The sequence below is a fragment of the Lissotriton helveticus genome, chromosome 7 (assembly GCF_964261635.1).
Source record: "Lissotriton helveticus chromosome 7, aLisHel1.1, whole genome shotgun sequence".
Lineage (NCBI taxonomy): Eukaryota > Metazoa > Chordata > Amphibia > Caudata > Salamandridae > Lissotriton > Lissotriton helveticus.
Genome location: NC_136068.1, coordinates 635,186,806 through 635,214,020, shown reverse-complemented (window position 1 = coordinate 635,214,020; position 27,215 = coordinate 635,186,806).

Sequence of the window (27,215 nt, the reverse complement as noted above, 5' to 3'; positions counted from 1 at the left end):
TCACTCTCACATATACTCAACTAAATATATATCAATATTCACATATACTAGATTAAAACATATCTAGTTACTGATAAAGACACTAGTGAGACAGTCATTCACTCACTAACATACACAGATACACACTCATCCACCCATACAGTCCTGCACATATGCTGTCTTCAAAACACATACAAACAGAGAGTCAGCCACTCATGCATCTATGTGCTAAGTAATACCCCCACCAAACCATATAGACAGTCATACTGATATTAAGAAAAACATCTCATAACTCATATACATACACAAGTAGCTACTCACCAACCCATGCAGCCACTTATACACAAAGTGAAACACTAATACATATATTTAAATATTTAAACATTACTCACTAATATTTATTTTTCAGAAAGACACACATTCACTGGATGGTGTCATCAGTGATGTCATGAGTGATGTCACTGACCATGTCATGAGTGATGTAATATGTGATGTCATCAGCAGTGCATTGCACGCGCAAGTTATAGTGAGTCCAACTAACTATAACGTGGGAATTTCAATGGTTTTATGCGAGTAAAACTTTCAGCTAACTATAACTGGTGTAAAACCTATGGTTTTTTCAGTGAATATATATATATATATATCAGGAAAACTTCAATCTCCACCTTCGCTTCGCTGGCCTACGCAAGATTTGGAGCACGGACCACAAGTTAGTGCAACATCAATGATTTATTTCTCTCATTAACACCATCAGCATGACGCGTTTCGACCCTGGAGGGCCTTGATCACATGAAGCGCTACACAGTAAGTTGTTCCTTAAATACTCTTTTTTTTCTTTGACTATTTAACAAGGTTCGTTTCTTAAAGTGACGTGTCTATATTGAGTGAGGATACTCGTTTCTGGTTAAACAAGTAAAAGCATAAATAATGAACCTGAAACGCAAAAGTGTCCTTATACAGCCATAACATACTGTTAGTACAGATATGTACTCAAAGTCATAAGCCCTTATATGCATTTTGCTGAGTTTTCACATTGTTACAGTTTAACACAAAACATCCAGGTTTAAATACCAAGATTTGTAATTCATACATTTTGGTTAAGCTCAACTGATTGAAATTGCTAGTGCATATCTATTGCTTTTGGAGTGTTTCTGGTTTAACAAATAAATACATAAATAATATTTACCCGTAAAACCACAGTTCCTGTAAAACCTTAGATTAATCTTAGTACTGTTAGATGTTTTAAAAATAATAATTAAAAAAAACCCTTCTATGTGTTTGCTTGGTTCTCACATAACTGGTACTTGATTAAAAACCATCCGGGATAAAATACCGAAGACTTTTTACCAAATCATACAATTTAGTTACATTTAAACTAATTGTAAAGTGCTAGTGCATATACAGTACTCTTGAATGTAAACATCTGACTTGTAAACCTCACTACTATATATAAAAAATTGTGCTTCTGCATAAATTATTTTAAAAAAGTGATATGTGCAAATCTCCCTCATGTGAGTTTGTTGAATGAAACCCAATTACAAACTGTGTTGAAAAATCTAAGATATAGGGTTCTTTGGCGGTTTTTCAGTTTAGACCCTATAGTCACCTATTGACTGCTCAATGATGATTGGCTCCCCTTTTCATTGTATTAGACTCAATCTTTTAATGGTCCTATATTAATATAGAGGCATGTATATAAGTCCCCAGTGGCATTCAGGCCACCCGGTTGTTTGGTATTGAGATTTAAAATATACTGTGTTTCCAGCCGTCTAAGTGCTTTGATCCAGTCACCCCTCACTTGTTGGGTGGAATGCTGTCAATCAGAAAGTATTTGAGATCTCTAGGGTCCGCATCGTGCACTTCACCGAAACGACGGGCCACCGGGTAAGTATGGTCCTGTTTTTTGATTGCCCTGCTGTGCATTTATATATCAAATAGTTCCTCAGTGCGCACTTCGCACACAAACAGGCACGGACTCCATGGATTGCGGGGCTCAATATTTAGAGTTTATTTGTTCATTACAGTGTGTTGCCCATTACGCGTTTTGGCCACTTCCTGTGGCCTTGATCACATGATCGTGCTACATTGTGGTGCAGTATTTAAAGTGATAATACACCCTGTGTTACATGACAAATAGAGTGAAAGTGAAGTTACACTACTGCTTTCACATCATAATGGGAAATTGAACGAAAGAGAGGCAAACAGATTTAACATAATCTTGAATGTACATAAATGCATATTTGTACATATTCACTGGACTGATTTATCAAAACTAACGTTCTTGTATATAATTGAATCCAACAATTGGATAACATCATAACTGTACAAATACCGAGCGTGCTTTCAGTATAATAGACAGTGACAACGGCAAATAAAAGCAATAATAGAAATTGCTATATCAGTTCTAGAAATTGATATATCAATTATAGAACACTTAAACATGTTGGAAAATACTAGAAAATAAATATTCAAAATAATTTAGAAATATTCGAATGTATCCTAAGAATATTACAAGTATTCACAATGCAATAAACCATAATTTCTTTGAATTTATGAGCATCATTTGCCGGTGCTTACTGTGTAGAATTTTAGTTCAAGTATAGTACAATAGCTGTGCAAATACTGCTGAACATTTAAAATGATTGCAAATAAAATAATCAAGGCAATAAATATAACTCAATATTGTATGTTCTTGCTCTACAGGCCCTATTGCATGTTGCCCTATAAAAAGAGTATATATACTCTTTTAAAATGCAATATCATATGTCAAGAAAAACTGATATGACTACAATTAATGTTTGCGCTCCCTTGTTAAAAGGGCATAGATATTGTCATAGTTAAAGCGCGTTCGTGTATAAAGTGCAATGTGAATTTAAAGTGCCATGAATTATAAAGTGCTATTACGTAAGGTTACTGAATATAACCAATTAATACTATAGGGTGCTATCTATTTTATATACATATGTACAGTGAACAGATACAGTTTGAGGAATAAAACATATACATAGATGTTGATGTGTATAAAAGGGAACCAGTCATGTTGTGCTATTCGGTAAAATAAGCAAAAGAAACAATTGATGGACGCAATGATGGACAAAGCAAAGATTCACCCACCCCCAGTCATAAGGATCTGGGTTTAATCCATCATTCTTTTGCTCACCACACCACCCCAGTTTGGACCCAGCCATATACAAATCAGTCTTGATCCTGTCCTTTGCGGGAACAGTCCAGCCCAAATTGCCAAGTCAGGTCCTCCCTGGACCGGAAACAAGCATCCTGGGACCGGTTTCAGGGCATCATCCTTCATCAGCCAGGCTAGCTAAACTGGGGTGGCATGGTGAGCAAAAGAACAATGGATTTAACCATTTAACCATCTAGAGAAAATAACAATTATTTCTGTCATCGCCTTCTCTGAATTTTTGGGATTAAACCCTATAAGTGTTGTCTTTACAATAAAGCCTCTCTCAATCTTTCTGCTCATAGAGTTGAAATGGACTCTGCAGCGTGGTTAAGAAACAAGAATAGCATCATGGGCTGATCGGCCAATAGTAACTTGACTGGAGGGCCTCCTCAGATCTATGACGGCCAAAGAAGCATTGGAGGGAGGAAGCCAGAAGGGTGCCAAAGATCCACAGCACGGCTTCTTTGAAACTGCTACTTTCTATGGTGTCAACGGACCTGGACATTCGGGTTGCATCAGAGCCAGTTATGGAATAAGTGCCTTGGTAAGGGATCGGGACAGAGACTGAGAGGCACCTTGATGTTCATGCAACTTTTCAGAGTGAGAGTGGCAGGACAGAGAAGAATTGCGCTTCATAGTCTTGGACTCTGACTTACTTGAAGACTTTAAATGCAAATGCAAAGAGGATCTTTTGAGGGGACAGTATCAAGAGAAGGAGTGGTTCTGTGCCGTCAATTTAGTCTGGAAGCAGGTCTTACGTGCCTTCCTTTAATGCTCAGTGGCGTAGTGGTTAGCTTTGCGGTCATGGAATGCTCTGGGGTTAATCCCGGTGCAGTAAAACGCAGGCCTTGGAGTCGTGCAACGACCTTAGACAGCATAGATACCTCATAGTGGTCTATCACAAACATCTGATTGCGACAGTACATACAAGGCATAAACCCTGTAGTTGTTGGTGAGGATATGTCTCTTACACACTGGGGAAAGAATTTAGGAGGGAAAACATTGTCAGAAGACGAGGTAAAACTTTGGGGCAAGTTCCAGGTTCACGTTTAAAGACACAGTAAGAAGTGAATTGGTGTCAGCACGCAGGGCAGGGCTTAAATGTAACTCTGATTTCACTTCCGGGGTGCGACAAAGCCATCATGGAGTTGGACAACAACACCTACTGGCACGTGGAAGCAATCCTGAGAAAAATCTTCAGATCCAGTCTGACGCCTGTGTGTATTCACAAGGTGAGGAATCTGTGGTTAGAAACATCCATCAGAAAGGTGAAAACACTTATTGCCAACACTGTATGTAGTATTAACAGCTGTTAATTATCCCTCCCCAGTTCTGTGCCTGTGCAGAGGACCATGCTGGGTAGCCAATAAGGTCAGTTTACACCTTCTTCACTGGGCATGAATAGCTATAGTGGAAGGGATAGAGCCGGAGAAAAAGTAGGACAATCAGGAATAAACAGTAGCAAATGGAAAACAACCAGGAAATAGGGAGGAGAGCCAAGAATAGTTACAACCATCAAAAGAAATACTTAAGTCCAGAAAAAAACAGGTATAAGAGAAACTAATAAAAGGAAAAGAATCAGAATCTGGTTGAAAATTGAGGAAGGAACGCAACAGATTAGAATGAGTTAAACATATGATTTTGGAACTACAGAGGAAGGACTGAATACAGCCAGTGAAGAGGAAGAAGAACAAAGAATGTTGGCAAAAGAATACTAATACTGTCACGAAAATTATGAAGAATAAGCGCCAAGATGCCTGCCAGGTGAATGTTGTGCTTTACAAAGTAACAATAATAATAATAATCAGGAATAAAAGAAATAGAGAAACAAAAGCAGTCAGTAAAACATATACGAGAACCAAGACGAATGAAACTGATGAAAAATACATCCAGGTGACAGGCACAATAGCAGGAAGAACAGCAAGATAGTACTGACCACCATCAGGAAACAAAAAGTAGAAGCAGGATTAACAGACACATTGTACTGAATACCAACGGGTAACAGAAAGAAGAACCAGGAATAATAGCAACGGATGGTGGGACTGAAGAGAGTAAAACAAATGGAAGAAACACAAATAATATTGATAGTGGGTAAATACTGTAGGAAACACGCAGGAGAACCAGAAAAAAAAGCAACACACAGACGGAAAAGAATCAAACACTGGACATTGTGTTGTTTAATGTTTATGTCACCAAATCGTTTCAGTTAATTGTGTGTTTATTTTTTGTTTTCTTAGAACTAACCTTTTGGGACATATTGGGAGATTGAAGATGTTTTCATTTTCCATGATTTTCATGGTTGTTCGTGTTTTGTTCAGCGGTAGATTTGAGTTTCCACTTACGTATATTTTGTGTTTGGAAATGACGCTCTAGGTCAAATGGTCTGTTTAGGGTTCATGGCATGCTTACGGCAGGTTTAAATGGTTACACCTGTAGTGTTCACAAAGGGCAATTTTTGATTGGCTTAAGCATGTGCACAATTTTGGTGGACTCATTGATTCCAGATCAAGCGGTTTCACTGTTTGGTTAAGGCGTCAAGTTAGTGGTGAATCAAAGCACACGTCAGCAGCACTTTTGAGGTAGGCGTTGAGTTTAAGTTTGTTTTTGCACAGTGTTTTAATCAAACCAAGCATGGGGTTCATTTATTTTTAGGTGTAGCAGTACATATCCTTAGTATGGTATATTTTTCTGGTTCCGTTTTTTTAGCTAATTATTTTAGTTTTTAATGATAACAAACATTTTGGTGCATTTCGCGTTTGAGCATTTCTACTATGGACTGCATCTTTATTATTATGGGAAATGTAAATTCATTTATGGTTTCAGATGGGCTGGTTTTAAATTACAGTTACCCCTGATGAAGGGCTTGCAGTCCAAAATGCATTGAGTAGACATTTGCTTGGCTACTCGAAATGAAATCTGAGTTAACGAGCTGTTGGAAAATGCCTGAATGGGCATTCCTCGAGCATTAAAAGTTTTCAATTACATTGCCTCTGTGTGAACTTTAAAAGCATGGACGATAACTAGAAAAAAATGGATGAAAAGGTTTACTTGCAAGAACAGTGGATTGTTTCCTGTGACTGTTGACTACATGGCTGTGTGGCTTGAAACTGGTGCGTGATAATGCACCTGGCATCTTTGGTACAGCCAGGAACCAGGTATAATGCAAGATTGTGTGCTATACAAATGCCAGTTAACAATAAAAATGAGGACCTTATGCGTGTGGCAGTTTTTCGGACTAGGGCGCCTTACAGTGTGCACCATAGTCCCTTTACAAACTTCTTTCTTGTAAGTTGATGGATAGAATTTCTTCTCACTACAATGAGGAGTAGACCAAGGAGGTTATCAGCCCTTAATAGTGACGTCATATTTATGGTTCACAGTGGACTCGGGTAATACACACAGAAAACAGTAGGCATGCATAATAAATTGCAAGAGGGTGCTGAATACTGACAGCAAACGGGAAGAAACAGGAATAATATTAACGGGGTGAAGATTGAATACAGCCATAAACCATACATGAGAACGAGAAATACAAGCAAAAATGTTGAGGAATGCAGCCAGGAAAAATCCATGAGAATAATAGGAGCAAAAGTCAGTTGGAAGTGAATCAGGAACTGTTTAGGACAGTAATATTCAAAATATGGCCCAGGGGCCGCATGCGGCTCTCCTGACCTTTTCATGCGGCCCCCTTGTCAACGGCAGCACTGGGCTGCTGTTTACTGTGCTGCTGCTGTTTTCTTGCCCCATCGCTATGAATAAAACAATGTTAAATTAGCAGGCAAGCCTTTATTTAAACATTAGTAAAAGTTAAAGAAAGGAAGTAACTATGTTGTCCTGAACTGCTTAATTTAGGAACACCTTCATTTTTAAAGACATAATGCAGCAAAAGTGTAAAAATATGATAAAGACTCTTCAAAACTGGAAAAGTGTATTTCATTAACACGCAGAACCGTTTCACCTCAGTCCATAAGATTATATCAGTGCATTGAGAAGTATTTTTTTTTAAGTGATAGTTTTCAAACATAAATTCGGAAACATACATTCTTCCCCCAACCTTAAAAACAATGTCAATGGTGAGCTAAGGGGCTAATCAGTTGTTAGGTGCACTCTCTGTGTGGCTTGGCGGCCTATTATACACGAACAACATTATAGTGTATCAAATCAAACACAGGAGAAGGTTTTATACAGCGCAGATCCTGATGTAATACATTTTTTTAGGTTCTCTTCTATGCGATAATGAAGAAAAAGGAGGGAAAGTGAAATAAAACAATTGCCTAGGATCACACAATCTGCTAAATTGGGGAAGCAGGGAGGGTTTCTGGTCTAACACTGTGCAATTCAGCCACTAGATGTATATGCTTTGCCTCCCCTACACCCACAATACTTCTACTACCTCCCTCCCCAAAATGCACCCTACATGACCGCCACCATGCTAGCATCAATGCAACCCTTAGTCTCATAACAAATCAAACCTTGGGGGCCCTGTGGAAAATGTTTGCGAGTGCCATGAGTTATGAGAACGAGGAACAGTGCTTTAAATGGGCCAGTGCTGTTTGGTATCGAGTACTGGCACTTTTTTTTGTTGAGAGGGATAGTGTTGGGTTTACATGTTGTTAATTGTTTTCCGTGACGGAGTTAGTTCCATGACGGGATGAAGTTCCAGAACAAGAAGCTCTGGTAGTGGAGTCAGTTACTGTTGTGGTGCTGAGCCCTATGGTCCAGTGGTCCTTGCTCTTTTGTTTTGGTGGTAATGAAGAATACTTCATACTCACCTGAAGACTGCTTTTGTCTTCCTTTCACTGGCGACGATCTTCGAGGCCACCAAAACTCCCTTGTGTGCCTGCCATCTTCGTAACTCGTCTTCCTGCAAGACAGCACGGAGCAAAGGACCTTCAATAAGGTTGAACTCTTCACGGAAATATTGCCGTCCGGAGTAAAAAAAAGTGCAGTTTCTCCTTATTTATTGGTGAGAATGTATACAATTTCAACACTTTTGGCTGTTTGGAAACTTCAAAATTGCTCAGACGCGCTGTTTACGGTAAACAGACATAATATCGACTACAAAATATCGAATGGACATAATATCGAGTCCAAAATATAGGCTGGACAAAATATCGAATGGACAGAATACAGACATCAAAAATATCGTTTTGAAGGTAAGTAATGTAATATCGAATGTTAAAAATATAGAAAGTTAAAATATCGAAGTATATAATACAGGTTATTAAAATGATCGAATTTTTAATAATATTGAATTTTCTATAGTGTTTGTTATGTTATTATATGTGTGAAAAGTGTGTATTTATGTTATAATTTATTCTAATTAATGAATTTAGTTTTTTTAATTTTTGCGTAATTTAATTCTGTAGCGGGTTGTGGGTTTATAGGGGAATAGGGTGGGAAGTAATTTAATTATAATTAATTAAATACGTAAATTTATATATTGGTATTCATTTTTAATTAATTGTTAATTAATTTATATGTGGTAATTAATTAAATTGTAATTGGCAATTAATGTTAATTAATTGATTAATTGCTAATTATGTTTATTTTAATAATTTATTTTCTGGAGCGGGTTGTGGGTTTATAGGGGAATTGGGTGGGAAGTAATTTATTTATAAATAATTAAATACGTAAAAATATTTATTGGTATTTTTTTAGAATTAATTGGTAATTAATTTTTTATGGGTAATTAATTAAATTTTAATTGCCAATTAATTTTATTTAATTGATTAATTGCTAATTATGTTAATTTTACTAATTTTTTTTCTGTAGCGGGTTGTGAGTTTATAGGGGAATAGGGTGGGAAGTAATTTATTCATAATTAATTAAATAATTCAAGTTATTTAATTGTATTTAATTTGAATTAATTGTTAATTAATTTTTAATTGTTAATTAATTAATTGTTAATTTGTAATTAATTTGAATAGGTAACTAATAGTAACAATTAATTGTAATTTGTAATTTTAATTGATTAATTATTATATTATATTAAATTGGTAATTACTTTTAATTAATTTTTGATAGATATTAATTTATATTTTTTTACATAATATAAGAAGTATTTACTTTCCCTACTGTTGCACTCTCTGGAGTGGGAATAGTAATTTTTACCCCTACGCTATCCAACGCTTTCCCTACTGTTGCACTCACTGGAGTGGGAATAGTAATTTTTACCCCTACGCTGTCCAACGCTTTCCCTACTGTTGCACCCACTGGAGTGGGAATAGTAATTTTTACCCCTACGCTATCCAACGCTTTCCCTACTGTTGCACCCACTGGAGTGGGAATAGTAATTTTTACCCCTACGCTATCCAACACTTTCCCTACTGTTGCACTCACTGGAGTGGGAATAGTACTTTTTACCCCTACGCTATCCAACGTTTTCCCTACTGTTGCACTCTTTGGAGTGGGAATAGTAATTTTTACCTCTACGCTATCCAACGCTTTCCCTACTGTTGCACTCACTGGAGTGGGAATAGTAATTTTAACCCCTACGCTATCCAACGCTTTCCCTACTGTTGCACCCACTGGAGTGGGAATAGTAATTTTTATCTCTACGCTATCCAACGCTTTCCCTACTGTTGCACTCTTTGGAGTAGGAATAGTAATTTTTACCCCTACGCTATCCAACGCTTTCCCTACTGTTGCACCCACTGGAGTGGGAATAGTAATTTTTACCCCTACGCTATCCAACGTTTTTCTTACTGTTGCACTCTTTGGAGTGGGAATAGTAATTTTAACCTCTATGCTATCCAACGCTTTCCCTACTGTTGCACTCTTTGGAGTGGGAATAGTAATTTTAACCCCTACGCTATCCAACGCTTTCCCTACTGTTGCACTCTTTGGAGTGGGAATAGTAATTTTTACCCTTATGCTATCCAACGTTTTCCCTACTGTTGCACTCTTTGGAGTTGGAATAGTAATTTTTACCCCTACGCTATCCAACGCTTTCCCTACTGTTGCACCCACTGGAGTGGGAATAGTAATTTGTACCCCTACGCTATCCAACGCGTTCACTACTGTTGCACTCTTTGGAGTGGGAATAGTAATTTTTACCCCTACGCTATCCAATGCTCTCCCTACTGTTGCACTCTTTGGAGTTGGAATAGTAATTTTTACTCCTACTCTATCCAACGCTTTCCCTACTGTTGCACACACTGGAGTGGGAATAGTAATTTTTACCCCTACGCTATCCAACGCTTTCCCTACTGTTGCACTTACTGGAGTGGGAATAGTAATTCTTACACTTCCGCTATCCTACGGTAATAATATTGGATAATATTTAATTATATTATGTTACTATATATATATGTTTTAACAAATATGATTGTAAAAATTTTTTTTATAACATTCATTAATTCTTTAATTATTCTAAGGTAATTTAAGTATTTTTAAGTATATTTTAGTAATTAATTTTTAATATTAATTCAATTTAACATTGTTTTCAATAAAGTCGATATTTTTATAAACTATATTTTTGTAAACGATATTTTTTACTCGATATTTTTGTACTTACCTGTTTGTAGATACAAAGTCGATATTCTGTCTGTCGATATTTTGTCGCCGATATTTTTGATAGTCGATATTATGTCCCTCGATATTATATCAGTGATCCGCTGTTTACAGTTCTGTGCCACCCTCTTCTATGATGTAAGCACGTCAAACTTTGCCTTTCTGCCTGATTGCCTGAACGCTGCGTCTCCCGCGTACGAAAGGCCATTTTGTACACTCTGCATTTGCGCAAAGATTCATATCCATGGCAACGCAAGCTTAGTTTATTTTCTACCTTTTATGAATTTCAGCGCGACCTTTCAACCTCGTACGTGTGCGACTTCGGAAAAAAAAAATATATATAGTACTATACTTCATAACGTTATCAACATTATTTACAAAGTACAATTTAATAAAAATGTTTCCATGGCAATGTTCATTCCATTTCTCCGCTGATACACACAGCTGTTAATTGTCAAGTGCACAGTGTTAAAAGGGAATCACGGATGCGCACAGTTGTTTCACATTTACACTACTACATGTTTTTGAATGCTATTTATGACATAGTGCAAGTGTGAATTTTAAAAAGGGAATTACTTCTGTGGATATTTTACCTGAAATAAACTATTCAACTGTTACTCTTATATCACTTTGGCCATGCAACAATCTTTACAGCATCCTCCTGCATTTTCACCGAATCCTTCCACTCCTGAGATCGATTGGGAGAAATGGATGGAAAGCTTTGAAGCATATTTAGATGCTTTTGATGGTGAATCATTCACAAGCAAGAAAAAATATTTTATTTTAAGACATTGTCTAGGTACAGAAGGTCGCAATATTCTCAAACACATTCCTAAGGTTCTTGTATTGTGCATAGAAGGCGAAGGTGACGGCGTTGAACATGAATATGCAAAGCCATTAAATCTTTGGATACCAGATTTAAAGCATGCAAAAATATTACGTTGGAGAGACATAAGTTTTATAAAAGAGCCCAACTTTCAGGAGAATCTGCTTCCAGTTATGTCTGTGCATTGCAAATTCTAGTGGCTACATGCAATTATAAGACATGTGAGGAAGAAATGATTAGGGACCAACTTGTGGAAAAGACAAATAACAAAAAAGTACAAGAAGCTCTTTTGTCAAAACCTGAATTGTCCTTACAAAAAGCACTGGAAATAGCCACTAGAACCAGTTCTTATCTTGAAGAAATGTAAATTTCTGCTTCAACTTCTGCAACGGAAAACATCTTGGTTGTCACAAGTAAATATAAGTCTTCTAAAGAGATACCACATCAAGAGAAATCAGCAGAGCGTGTAAAATCTGGCACCAAACCTGATAAACGTTGGGAGTGTTACAGTTGCGTAGCCCCTCTCATCTCGGAAATGCTAAATATTGTCCAGCTTTGGAAAAACATGTGCTAAATGTTTTAGGAAAGGACATTTCGCCAGTGTTTGTAGATCTAGCGGCAAAACATCTGCTAATTCTAAGTGGTCTTCTTCTAAAAAGATTCTCAACATCTAACAGATTGCCGGAGAGTCATCTTCAAGTGATGAGGACCAAATTTGTATAATATCTGAAACACAAAACACTGATCTTGTCTCCACCGTTTTGCAAGAGAAAAAATGTCCTTTATATATTCTATCCGTTAATGGAACAGATGTTAAGATGTTGGCTGACCATGGGTCCCCATTCACTATTATCAGTGACAAAACATGGGAAGAACTCTTTCAGCCTAAAGGGCTCAATCTAAACCATTCAAGTGTTCGACCTGTTGGGTACGGTGGGAAAACCATTGATGTGATAGGTGAATTTCATGCCAATTTGTGCTTTAAAAGTAACAATGCAAAGGGTGTAATTTATGTAGCCAAAGATGACACATGTTTAGTAGGATGGCATGACCAGGGTAATCTATGTATCATTTTTGATCCCAATGATCATCACCAGGTAATATTAAAGAAAGAATTAATTTGTGTACAGGCTGTCAAGGAAGAAATGTGGGAGGCCAAATATCCCAACATTTTTAATGACAAGTTGGCTCTATTTAAGGGATTTAAACATAAAATCAGATTACTCAACGATGCAAAATCTTTAGTACACAAAGTCCACAGAGTTCCTTTAGCCTTACGTGATGCGCTTAAAAAAAATTACACAAGCTTTGTTCAAGTGATGTAATAGCACCCATTTTTCTGATTGGGTTTCCCCCATTGTTTTGGCCCGTAAGGCGAATGGGGCGTTGTGCATGTGTGTTGACCTTCGCGATTTGAACCGTCACATTTGGGTTGATCAACACCCCTTGCCCAATATTACTGAGATGACAAGCACTCTGAAAGATGGTAAGTGGTTCAGTCTACTTTACATGACTTCGGCCTATCATCAAATTGATTTACATCCTGATTCCAGACATTACACTGCGTTCATTACCCCGGAAGGGTTGTACCAATACAAACGAATGCCTTTTGGACTTGCTTCTGCATCTGCAGTTTTCCAAGGGATTGGAGAAAGCATGTTCAAAGACATACCTGGGGTGGTGGCATTTCAAGATGATGTGTTGGTTTACGGTTCATGTCAAGATCAACATAATGAGAGGTTGAACAATGTTTTTTCCATTTTACACGAAAAAGGTGTCACATTAAGCCTTGAAAAGTGTAAATTAAATGTAACTTCAGTAGATTACTTGGGGTACAGAATATCTGCAAATGGTGTTGAGTCCAAAGCAGCTTTAGTAAAGGCTATTGAAGTATTTTGTACACCTAGTGATAAAGATCAACTATGGTCTTTTATGGTACTCATCGAGTTCTATGCAAGATTCGTACCCAATTGTTCACGTAAGACTTTTAACATGAGAAATCTCCTTAAAAAGAATGTTGTTTTCAAATGGAGTAATGAATTTGCTGAAGAATTTCCACTAATCAAAAAAGAAATTGCTCATGCTATTCAGTTCAAGCCCTTTGACATCAATGACCATACCATAATCATGACTGATGCCAGCCAGAAGGGTCTTGGTGCTGTGTTAATGCAACATAGAAATGGTAAGGATGAGGTGGTAGCATTTGCGTCTAGAGGTTTAAAGGGGGCTGAAGCCACGTGCTCAGTAATAGAACGTGGAGCGTTAGCATGTTGGTGGGGCATTGTTCACTTTAAACAATACTTATGGGGCTCCAATTTCACTGGGAGAGTGGACCACAAACCCCTGGTCCAGCTTTTAACTATGAAAGGAGGAGACAAAGCCACTCCTTGCATTGGCAAATGGCAATACAGGCTTTTAGAACACAATTAGGATGTAGAGTATATTCCAGGTATACGGAATGTGCTATGGGACTGTCTATCCAGATTGCCCAGCAGCACGTATGAAGTGAGTGATGATGGTGGGCGTGGCTTAGCCAGCAATGGCCATTACATGTAATGGGGTGACCCTATAACCCTCAGAACCTGGGCGGGTAGTAAATTGAATAATAATGGTTCTGTCGGTGATTTAGTACTTTGTCCCTAGTCAGGATACAAAGATAGCAGTATTTTTATCACAACAATTTAGTACACTGACCGCAAGATAAAAAGGAAAGCGAATTTTTACTCAAACACTTTCATATTTTGAATTTGAAACACAAAAAACTACAGATGCTGTCCCTAAAATACACTTAAAACATAATTGACACATAAGCTTTGTGCAAACCTTGATACACAATTAAAACAACAAGTAAAATTGTAAATTCATATACTCATTGACGAAGACAACTACATATACAATAATCTGATAGGCACAACAATTTGATTTTGGTTCCTAGGAGATTTTGAGTAGTTGGTTCATATAAGGAAGGATTGCGTCGACGTTTCGACCCTGGGGAACGATGCAATGATTTAGCGCATCAAGAGCGGGTCTTCATCAGGACTGTATACATGTCGGACAGCCTCTTGTGGACCTTGCTCCACTTGGAGTCCTGGTCTCTTTCTCACAACTACTGCCGGTCAGCCGACTCAGACAGCGTAGATCTTCCTCATACCTCTGCAATGATTATTTATACAGGAGGCAGAGTGAAGCGATTATTTCTTGATTTACTTTCAGTATAAGCCGTTCGTGTCTCTAAACCTTCCGAATGCTGTAGCGGATCCCCTACAGCATTCGGAAGGTTTAGAGACACGAACGGCTTGTACTGAAAGTAAATCAAGAAATAATTGCTTCACTCTGCCTCCTGTATAAATAATCATTGCAGAGGTATGAGGAAGATCTACGCTGTCTGAGTCGGCTGACCTGCAGTAGTTGTGAGAAAGAGACCAGGACTCCAAGTGGAGCAAGGTCCACAAGAGGCTGTCCTACATGTATACAGTCCTGATGAAGACCCGCTCTTGATGCGCTAAATCATTGCATCGTTCCCCAGGGTCAAAACGTCGATGCAATCCTTCCTTATATTAACCAACTACTCAAAATCTCCTAGGAACCAAGATCAAATTGTTGTGCCTATCAGATTATTGTATATGTAGTTGTCTTTGTCAATGAGTATATGAATTTCCAATTTTACTTGTTGTTTTAATTGTGTATCAAGTTTTGCACAAAGCTTATGTGTCAATTATGTTTTAAGTGTATTTTAGGGACAGCATCTGTAGTTTTTTGTGTTTCAAATTCAAAATATGAAAGTGTTTGAGTAAAAATTCGCTTTCCTTTTTATCTTGTGGTCAGTGTACTTAATTGTTGTGATAAAAATACTGCTATCTTTGTATCCTGACTAGGGACAAAGTACTAAATCACCGACAGAACCATTATTAATCAGCAATGGCAGCAGACGTACTGAGGTAGAGCTCCGCCGAGGTCTCCCTGTTCTGACTGCACTTATCTGACCATATATCTTCGTGATCGGTGGAAACTGAGGCTGTGGCGCTCTCAAGCCTGATGCAGCTCCGAGGCAAGCCCTGCCAGTATTGATGACGGTGTGCTATGCTTGAGCCCTCGGCGCTGTGAAGGACCGGGTGTACCAAAGACTGGACTGAGGAAGACAATCCAGGAAAGATCGGGGCTAAGCTCCGCCCACAAGGCCCAACTGGTGTGGCGTGCTGGGATCGCGGAGATGTTTCTGCTGAGGATCGGAGCCTCACTGCGGCGCAGTGAGTACCTGGGGCACTAATCCGGTGTAGGGTCTCGTCGAGGCCCTGCGAGGCTGTGGCCCCTACAGTTGAACCTTGCGTGTCTGGCAGCATTGGAGGCTGTGTTACGCTGGGACGGCGTGAGGACCGCTCTGCCCGTGAGACAGGCCCTGGATCCTGCCGCTGTACACCTGAGGCCCTCATCAACGGGGCCATAGATGGGGGAGTGCTGATTGTGGATGGGGCCTCGATTGGTGCCCTTCCGCGCGACTGACCCAGACCTCTGCTGACGCAGCCAGGGAAGGAGGTGCCAGTAACGGGAGTAGTGACTCGCGACTGGCGGCTGCCTCGGGGGTGGCACATTGTGTGATTAAGCTCCCGGGGGAGGAAGCAGGGGAGGAAGCACCCGGGGTCGCTGCACCGATCGGGCTCCGCAGCCAGACACTCGTGGCCCTGAAGTGAGGAACATCACTACTGGACGTGGCCTGGTCATTCTCAAATGCAGGGCAGCTCTCCCAGCAGGAAACTCACATGGAACACTGGTGATACCTAGAACTGCACAAGCACTGGTGGCAGACTCTGAAGTAGGCCTGGGCCCCCTCTGGATGAGCTCTCTTAATAGAGGTATGCCATTGACTTGGGGGATGTTGTAATTGTGGAGCCTTGGTATACTTGGAGCCTGCGCGATCTCCCCTGTAGCCCGGCACTGGGTCCATTGATGCACGTGCCGCACGGAGACTGCGGACTGCGCACCTGATGGTGCCCCTGCAACCTATGCAGCAACCGCAGTGATGAGACTCTCATGTACCTATCTGCCTGAAAGACTTAGAGCCCTCCTGGCGTTGGGGGAGCACCCGTATACTAGCCCCTGCTTTATGGTCCTGAAATAAATCCTGTCGTTTGGAAGACCACCACTCTCATGGCATGATCCTGTCAGAGTACGGGTCTTTTGTATTTGTCCTCCAAGGAAGTGGAATAGACATGGGGTCACAGGAGTAGCTGCTCTACATGTCCCAACTGAAAGTGTCCTCTGAGCAGTGGCAGGGGGACCTTTCTTTCTAACGTGAGCTGTGTAGGATATCGGGCAGGGAAGCGTTGGCTTTGGAACAGCGTCACCCCTAGATCGATGTCACGGGGTAGACGACCCACCATAACCGTGCCGGACACAGCAGCCCCACAAACACGAGCCAAGACGGGAAAGATGGCGGGAGCGGAATCACAAGCCAACATGTCTGGCAAACTAGACGCGGTCCTGGCTGCAGTGGAGAAGCTGGGGGAAACTCTGAATCACACCCGCACCGCCCTGGAAAGCAAGATCGACAAAGCAGTTATAGACCTGACGCTGCTGCATGCTGGTCATTGCAAATTGACAGATCGTACCGGTTCGCTCGAGGCCACGGTGATGAAGGTGAATCCTCGTGTGTCAGAAGCAGAAAAACATATCCAACAACTTCTCAACAGAGTAAACGTCCTTGAAGACAGGGCGGAAGAAGCGGAAGGGCGCGCCCGCCGCAATAATGTGCGAGTAGTGGGTTTGCCGAAAGGCAAAGAGGGGAGAAACCCTGTTGAGTATGTGGAATCCTGGCTACAGAATCTCCTACCGGAAGGGATCCTCTCCCAGCATTTTGTGGTGGAAAAGGCGCACCAGGTGCCGATTCGCCCTCTGCCGACTGGCTCTAACCCTAGGCCTCTACTGATTCGTCTGTTGAACTACAGGGATAGGGACGCAATCTTGCAGGAAACTAGGAAATTACACGACGTCCAAGTAGACACTCACAAAGTGATGTTCTTCCCTGACTATACCTTCCAAGTCCAGAAACAGAGGTATTCGTACATGGCGGTGAAGAGACGCTGCAGGCAAAACGATTTGAAATACTCGTTATTGTTCCCGACGCGCCTGAGAGTGGTAGCAAATGGGAAATCACACTTCTTCTCCGCTTCTGAGGAAGCAGAGGATTGGCTGAACAGATACTCTTCAACAGGAGATACGTCTGTGACTGGCCAGGAACGCAGTAAACCAACCAGTGAAGCGCCTCGTCGTCGCCGCCCCAGGGGAAGGAGGCTGAGGAACCCAACACCTTCTCCGAAGATGAGCCTGGACTTGGAACAAGTAATACAGGGACAACAGGGTGCACTTCAGGTGATAGCGAGCATCAGCAGAATGCAGATGGAGGACAAAGTGTCTGTCTCAAGCCTACAGGACCAAGCCAGCGCTGACGATCCTGATGATTTATTGGACGATCCTCTCGCCACGCAGGGCTCGTGTGGACTACCAGAGGTCACTCCTCATACACCCAGCGGCATAATCTGATGAGCACTGCTGCCTTCAGCTGATCTGACTTATCTATATCTAATGCCTGTGCACGCAAGTATGTGTTTGCATGCTGTGTATTCACATGTGCTGCCATATGTGTACGATTTATATAATTGCTTGGTCCCCTCCATGACTGTTCCGTATTATTCTGATATCCTTCTGTTCAGGAAGGCAGCACCCTTTACATGGTATATAGCGGTCCTGAGGCGTCTCAGACAATATTTAAGGGTGGCCCCATCTGAGATATCATTGGATACGACTGGACATTCCCCCGCGGTTGTTTTTCCGCTTAGTGTTGGATTTAGTGTAATACACTTTATGATTGGTCAGTGACAGGGGAGCCCTGGGGAGCACCCTTTTTTCCGATTGTTACATTCAGATTTGAGGGCACAGAGCACCCCCACTGATTTAAATAGTTAGATGCTTTCGCATATAGTTTGGACGATTGCTTGTTGCACACTTGCCCTTTTGGTATTTTTTATCTTTTTGTGCTCGTGTCAGACAAATGTTGCATTGTACAGAATGCTTATTTTCTCATTTATCATTGTTTTGTATGCTTTTATCTTGACTTTTCATGTTATCTTTAGCGAGCTGGGTTGGGATAGATGTGCCAAAATTGGGTGTGGAGTGACACGCTTTAGGGCACACAGTGTGCTTGTGCCACTTCCTCCCTTTCAGGCTGAGACTAGCGCACTTGCGCACACGATCAAACAACTAATGCCATGGTGCCCACCAAAATAATGACTTGGAATGTGAGAGGGATTCATAACCCGTCCCGCCGATATCCAATTTACTCCTATCTAAAGCACCACCATGTCCAGATAGCACTACTACAGGAAACACACTTGCACGAGTCAGAGCTACAGCGTCTGCGTAGGTGCTGGAGGGGGCACCTGTACGCAACGGGATATTCAGCATTTGCGCGAGGGGTGTTGGTGTGGATAAAGCCGGGAACCCCTTTTCGAGTAGTAGACTCCTGCATTGACACAGAAGGCAGATACGTCATAGTTAAGGGTGTCCTGGATGGGAGACAAATAATATTGGCCTCGCTATATGCGCCCAACACAGAACAAGCGACTTTCCTGGAATTGATCACCCTTAAACTAGCAGGATGGCATGATATCCCTTTGATACTGGATGGGGACAACAATAGTATATTGGATGCAACATTAGATAGATCTTCCCCCCTACCTGGCACATCCACACACATCGCTGCAAGGGCGTTAAAACACTGGGCGGCACAATGGCACCTGTCAGATGCATGGAGGCACCGTAATCCCAATGACAGGGTATATTCTTTTTATTCGGGGGCGCACAGGCTTCATGTTTTCTCGACTGCTTCATGGTTTCCAATGATCTTCTACCATGCATTTTAAGGTCATCTTATATGGGGCGGACACACTCTGATCATAATCCACACATAGTTGAGGTGGGTTGGGAGGACGAGGCACTGCTGATCCCCATGTGGCGGTTACAACCAGACGTTGTATTGGATGCAGCATTCCGAGACTCTGGCCACCAATGTGGCTCAATATTTTGGTGACAATGCAGGTGCCGCCTCGTCCCCGTTGGTAGAGTGGGACGCCCTCAAGGTCGTAGTCAGGGGTCACTGCCTGGGTACACAGGCGGGTATCAGAGTGCAGTTGGAAAAAGAACTTACTGCATTAGAGAGGCAGTTGGCAGATTGCGAAAAAGAGACGGTTGAAGGGACCCGGAGCCAGGTGGAGTCTTGGAGAGAGAAACATATGCAATTACTAGAGAGGCTGGGATGCCTTAATTATGCTGCACACTCCGCGCGGACGCACGACGTGGGGGATAAAGTGGGAAAGCTGTTAACATGGCTTATTCGTCAAGAGGAGTCGCTGTCCCCTATAACATCTGTGCAAACGACGTTAGGGAACATAGCATATACGAAACGCGATATTCATGCCGCGTTCGTGGCACACTATCAAGATCTCTACAAATCTCAGACACAGGTCACGCCCTTGGAGCTGCAGGATTATCAAGAGCGGATGGAGTTGCCGCATCCCACGCCTATACAGATAGCAGATCTGAATGCTCCACTGTCTGGGGAGGAACTACGAGAGAGCATATTCTCACTATCCAATGGGAAGTCGCCGGGCCCGGACGGCTTGCCAGCTGAATTCTATAAAGCATATCCGTATATCCTGGTGCCGCAATTGTTGAAGATGTATGAGGCTGCTCTTGAGTTGTCCACGCTAGCCGATACGCAAAAAGAGGCATTATTAGTCTCGCTTCTGAAACCTGGCCCAGCCAGGCCGCCGACAACCTCACGAAGTGGATCAACGACTGCGCGGACGAACTCGCCCCTCTGAGAACCCCACCCAGCAGACCCGGCAGCAGAAAAACACCATGGTTCACCGACGAACTCAAGAGCTCCAAGAAGAACTGTCGAGCCCTCGAGAAAGCCTGGAGAAGGGAACCAACGACGGACAACATGACCACCCTCAAGCTCGCCACCCGGAAACACCACCAACTGATCCGCGCCACCAAGAAAAATACATACAAGGATCGACTGGACAACAACGCACACAACTGCAAGGAACTCTTCAACATCGTGAAAGAGCTGTCCAACCCCAACGCCGGAAACAATGACATCACCCCGTCGCAAGAACTCTGCAACTCCCTCGCGTCCTACTTCCACAACAAGATCACGGACATACACAACAGCTTCAACAACCAACCAACGCAAGCCACAACCGCGACGACGCCACCCACCACCACCCTTCGCACCTGGACCCCGATCAGCACCGAAGACACCATCCGCACCATGAACTCCATCCATTCCGGATCTCCGACTGACCCCTGCCCTCACCACGTCTTCAACAAAGCCGACGCTGTCCTCGCACCCCACCTGCGGGACATCATCAACACCTCCTTCGACACCGCCACCTTCCCTGAGAGCTGGAAGCACGCCGAACTCAGCGCTCTCCTCAAGAAACCCACAGCAGACCCCACCGACCTCAAGAACTACCGCCCCATCTCGCTCCTCCCGTTCCCGGCCAAAGTCATCGAGAAGACCGTCAACAAACAGCTGGCCGCCTTCCTCGAGACGAATGGATCCCTCGACCCCTCACAGTCGGGCTTCCGAGCGAACCACAGCACCGAGACCGCCCTCATCGCCGCCACCGATGACCTTCGAACTCTGATGGACAACGGAGAAACAGCGGCCCTCATCCTCCTGGACCTCTCCGCGGCTTTCGACACTGTCTGCCACCGCACCCTAGTACAGCGCCTCAGCAACATCGGAATCCAGGAGAAGGCACTGGAATGGATCACCTCCTTCCTCGACGGAAGAACACAGAGAGTCCGCCTACCACCGTACAAGTCAGAGGCCACCAAAGTCATCTGCGGCGTCCCTCAAGGATCCTCACTGAGCCCCACCCTCTTCAACGTCTACATGAGCCCCCTCGCGACCATCGCACGCCAACACAACCTCAACATAATCTCCTACGCCGACGACACCCAGCTGATCCTCTCCCTGACCAACGACCCCGCCACCGCCAGAGCCAACCTGCACGAAGGGATGAGAGATGTAGCCGAATGGATGACGACCAGCCGCCTGAAACTGAACTCGGACAAGACGGAGGTCCTCATCCTGGGCTCCTCGCCCTCCGCCTGGGACGACTCCTGGTGGCCCCCCGCCCTGGGCACCGCACCCAAACCGACGGACCACGCACGCAACCTGGGCTTCATCCTGGACTCCTCCCTCTCCATGACCAGACAAGTCAACGCCGTCTCCTCGTCATGCTTCAACATCCTGCGCATGCTACGTAAGATCTTCCGGTGGATCCCCACCGAGACGAGGAAGACGGTCACCCAGGCCCTTGTCACCAGCCGACTGGACTACGGCAACGCCCTCTACGCCGGAACCACTGCCAAACTCCAGAAGAGACTCCAGCGGATCCAGAACGCCTCGGCCAGACTCATCCTCGACATCCCCCGACGCAGCCACATCTCCGGACACCTGAGAGATCTGCACTGGCTCCCGGTCAACAAGAGAATCACCTTCCGTCTCCTCACCCACGCGCACAAAGCCCTACACGACCAAGGCCCGAGCTACCTCAACAACCGGATCAACTTCTACACTCCCAAGCGCCTCCTCAGATCAACCAACCACGCCCTCGCCGCCGTCCCCCGCATCCGAAGAGCGACAACAGGAGGAAGATCCTTCTCCTACCTGGCCGCCAAGACCTGGAACTCACTCCCGACCGACCTGCGCCTGACCCAAGACCACCTCTCCTTCAGGAAGAAGCTCAAGACCTGGCTGTTCGAGCAGTAATGGCACCCCCCCCCCCCAGCGCCTTGAGACCCTACGGGTGAGTAGTGCGCTCTACAAATGACCTGATTGATTGATTGATTGATAAAAACCCTGAAGCCCTGGGGTCCTATCGACCTCTGGCGTTACTCAACACTGACTACAAAATCTCTGCGTCGCTGCTGGCTAGACGACTATCGCCATTGGTGAAAACGTTGGTTCATTCGGATCAGAACGGTTTTGTTCCAACCAGGAATACCTCATTGAACCTCCATCTGTTTTTTCGGATACAGCAGTATGCACTCCCTAGATGGCCTCGCTCCGGTTGCCTGGTACTTGATTTTGAAAAGGCCTTTGATTCTTTGGAATGGCCCTACCTGGTGGCGGTGCTCAATAAGTATGAACTCGGAGACCAATTTCTTAGTATGATCCAATTGTTATATCAACGCCCTACTGTCCGGGTCAGCACTGGCAGACTTCTGTCGGACCCTGTTAGAGTAAGGCAGGGCACACACCAAGGCTGCCCGCTGTCCCCGTTGCTCTTTGCCCTAGCCATGGAACCACTGGCGATACTACTTCGTGGCGGTGGTGACGACTGGGGCATATCACTGGGGGATGGGGCCCATGCCGTGACCCTGTACGCTGATGATTTCTTATTATACGTCCGCGATATTACTGCCATCCAAGTGTCCATAGAGGGCGTGTTGAAGGCCTTTGAGGCAATGTCGGGCCTCCGGGTTAACTGGGCTAAGTCTGGAGTGTATCCCTTTGATGCGCGTATGGAGGAGTCTGACGTGTGCATCAATGGTTCACGGCTTCCGTGGTACCCCACCACCTTTCAATACCTAGGTTTATTTATTTATCAGTCACCTGAGGACTTGCTGGAAGGAAACTTAATGAGGGCTGCCTCAGCGATACGGGCCCAAGTGCAGTTTTGGAAAACATTCCCTCTGAATGTTACGAGTCGTGTCACACTCTTGAAGATGATAGTTCTCCCCAAGATATTTTATTATTTTTCGAATCTCCCGGTTTATGTCCCAGCCAAATTCTTCCGCGACCTGGAGAGCATGTCCCGAGACTTCATATGGAATAAGGGGAGGCCTTGTGTTGCATTATGGAAATTATATGCACCTACCGGCCAGGGGGGGGGTAGCAGTTCCTAATATGGAACTGTACTATGTGGCTGCCCAGCTACAATGGGTAACGAAATGGCTGAATGGCAGCAGCCTAGACGACACAGCAACCTTGCAGCAGCTGTGGACCCACACTCAAATATATCATCTGTTTCATCCTGCGGCAAAGTCTCCAAGGCCATCCCAGTTACATCTGGGGTTAGCATACAGATGCTACAGAAGAAGCCTACAACTCACTCATGCAACTCTTCCTTATGCCCCGATTGTACCACTTCAAGGGACACCAAGAGGGAGGACGGGTACCTCTGAGGAGACCCTCACACATTGGTGAGCAGCGGGCGTGGACACTCTAAGTGACCTCTACAGGTACGGTATACTTTTGACGTTTGAGGCTATGTCAGCTGACACAGACTTACCCTCAGGGCGATTCTTACTACATACCTCTTTAGTGATAGCCCTGTCATCTCTTTGAGGAGATATGACAATGGAACCCCCAATGCATTTACTAATACAATATCTCTAAGTCATGGGGGCAGGGTCACACATAGTACATTGTCTGACGACGGCCTTACTCATGCACATGTTGAAACCGATGTCATCCCTCCGTACTCGCTGGGAGACAGACCGTGGCCAACCCTGGACTGACAAGGAGTGGGACACAATCTTGGCCTGCCCCAGTTATATACCAAAGAACTCCAAATTCAAATTAATACAAACTTACATCTTGCATAGAGCTTATCTATCCCCGATAAAATTAACAGATACTTCAGATTCCTACTTCCATGTGTCCACGCTGTAGACAGCTTGATGCGGACTTATTGGATCCCATCCTCACTAATGTAGCAACTATCACCACCAGACCACCCGTGACCCTCCCATGGACGGACCATTTTCTGGTCCCTATCTCCTGGGAAATATCCACCACGAACCCCCTAACCACTAAAATTCAGGTAACCGACAGACGGTGGCATAAACTCACACCCGGGGAATGGGCCGCCGTCCTTGCAGACTCCATCCCCGAGCTCTCCACCGATCCTGCCACGGCTGACAAGCAGTTTAATGAGTGGATTACCTCTTCTCTAGATACACTTCTCCCCAAAACTGCGACCTTCAAACATCCCAAAAGACTATCCTCTGCTCTATGGTACACCCCAGAGCTTAAAGCCCTGCGCCAAGAGTGCAAGAGAACGGAACGCTCTTGGAGAAAAAACAAATCGGAAACTAACAAAGACATCTATTCTACCTCCCTTTTAATCTATAAAACCGCTATTCGAAAAACTAAAAGCCCTTTTTTCCAGGAGAGAATAGAGAAAGCGGGATGCTCCAGTAAGGAATCCTACGCCATCCTTAAAGAGCTTCTGAAAACCCCAGAACAGGGACCGAGATACCCCACGGATCCTAAAGCTGATCAGGAAAAATGCCAACAATTGGCTAACTTCTTCCATGATAAAATCCAAACAATTCTTGATTCAATCCCCCTCGCGAATCCGTGTGAAGAAAACGATCTCCCGTACTCCTCAACACCTACTTGTCTCTCTTCTTGGGGTCAAGTTACAACTGAAGAAGTAGGAAACACGCTGAAATCCATAAAGAGCGGATCTCCCAGGGACCCCGCCCCACTCTGGATCCTTAAGGAGGTAGCCCCCACGATCATTCCCCCTCTGACATATCTGATCAACGCCTCACTCCAACAGGGAGTTGTACCCCCGAGCTGGAAGACGGCCGTCGTAAAAGCTCTACTAAAGAAACCTTCCCTCGACCCCGAAAATCTGACTAATTACAGGCCCATCTCCCTACTCCCGGGAGTCAGCAAGATTGCTGAAAAATTGGTTAATAGGAAACTCTCTCAGTTCTTGGAGAGCAACAATAAGCTAAAAAGTTCCCAGACGGGCTTTCGTCCAGGGCAGGGCACTGACATCGCCCTCCTGGCAGCGGTAGAGGAAGCCAGAGCACTACTGGACGGAAGAGGATCAGTGGCAGTGATCCTCCTCGACCTAAGTGCGGCATTCGATACCGTCAACCACCAACTTCTCATCAAAAGACTTAAGAGAGTTGGTGTGGAAGGCTCGGCCCTTTCCTGGCTCTCATCCTTCTTAGCTCAACGGACCTATCAGATCTGGGAGAACGCCTGCTCCTCCGAAATTCCCCTCCAATGTGGTGTGCCTCAGGGCTCCTCCCTGAGCCCCACACTATTTAATATCTATATGTCCACATTGGAGGAGGTTATCACCCCATTCGGAGTCAGCGTCGTCAGCTATGCTGACGACACACAACACAACTAGTAGTGTCTCTATCTCACCCCAGACAACAATCAGCAGACCTATTTAACTGCCTTACACAGGTCCACTGCTGGATGAACAATTCAGCCCTAAAACTAAACGGGACGAAAACTGAAGTTCTGCTCCTCGGCCCGAAAGGGCTCACACTCTCCCCGAACATCTGGCCAGCTTGTATGGGCCCCCCCCCCCTGATCCAAAAGAAGAGGTAAAAAGTCTGGGTGTGTGGCTCGACACTGACCTCTCATTCACTGTGCAGGCAAAGAAAGTAGCCGGGACCTGCTTCGGGCTCCTGAAATCGCTGAGGAAAGTCCTGCCCCTCCTGCCCTTTAACTCCCAAAAATTGCTAATTCAAGGCCTAATACTTTCGAGGCTCGATTATAGCAATGTGATCTATCTAGGCGCCCCTGAAGCGACCCTTAACAAGCTTCAGAGAATCCAGAATACTGCGGCCCGGATTATCACAAATACCCCTGCCAGAACTTCCGCTAAACCTGCTCTAAAACTCCTCCACTGGCTTCCCATAAGGGAGCGGGTCAAATTCAAGGCCTTGTGCCTAGCCCACAAACTACTACAAAATCAAGGCCCCCCTGTTCTCAGTAAACTCATCACACCCTATAAATCCACAAGATCCCTCCGTTCGGACACAGAAAATTTCATCACCACCTCCAGATTCAAGAAAGCCCGCTCGGGAGGAAGACGTTTCTCAGTCCAAACTGCACGCCTTTGGAACTCGCTCCCCCGCGACCTGCGACTCGAACCACAATACCTTCGCTTCAGGAAGCGGCTCAAGACTCATCTTTTTCCCAATGATTCATGCTTACTCTTAACACTGATCTTCTGTCCCCCCCCCCCTTTGTGCTTGCCCTCGGCCCGCTGAACTGAAGAGATAGGGTTCCTAGCGCTGGGATACCTCAGGGTGACTACGCGCTCTACAAAAATAAATAATAATAATAATAATTACATATGCTGTGGTACTGTGGTTCCCTCCAAAACTACTGGTGCGGGATTGCGGCCTCCCTAGCGCACTGCACAGACACATCCTTGCCACTGTCCTGGGAGATTTGCATACTGGGACTCTATGCAAGGACCAAGAAAAACAAAGTAACATCAAGATTTAGGGATTTGGGGTTGTTAGTTGCAAAGCGCCTGATTACAAAATGATGGAAACACTCGGACCCTCCCGAACTGATCAGCTGGAAACGGTCTCTTACGAACTGGGCTCAAGCAGAAAGCACGGCACTGCATAGGGAGGAAGTGGCGGGGCTACGCAAATTCCCCATTGCGCAATACTGGGACACTATACTTTTGGCATTTAACGGTGAGGGCACTGAAGACGCAGATGACAATAGCCAGGTTAGCACGTAACACACAAGACAGTGGCCCTAGTTCATGGGGGATGCAGTATTTGGGGTAGAGGATCGACGCCTGTTGGGAACTACAACACAGTTGTCATTTGATGCGGCGGACCCCACACTCTCCCCCT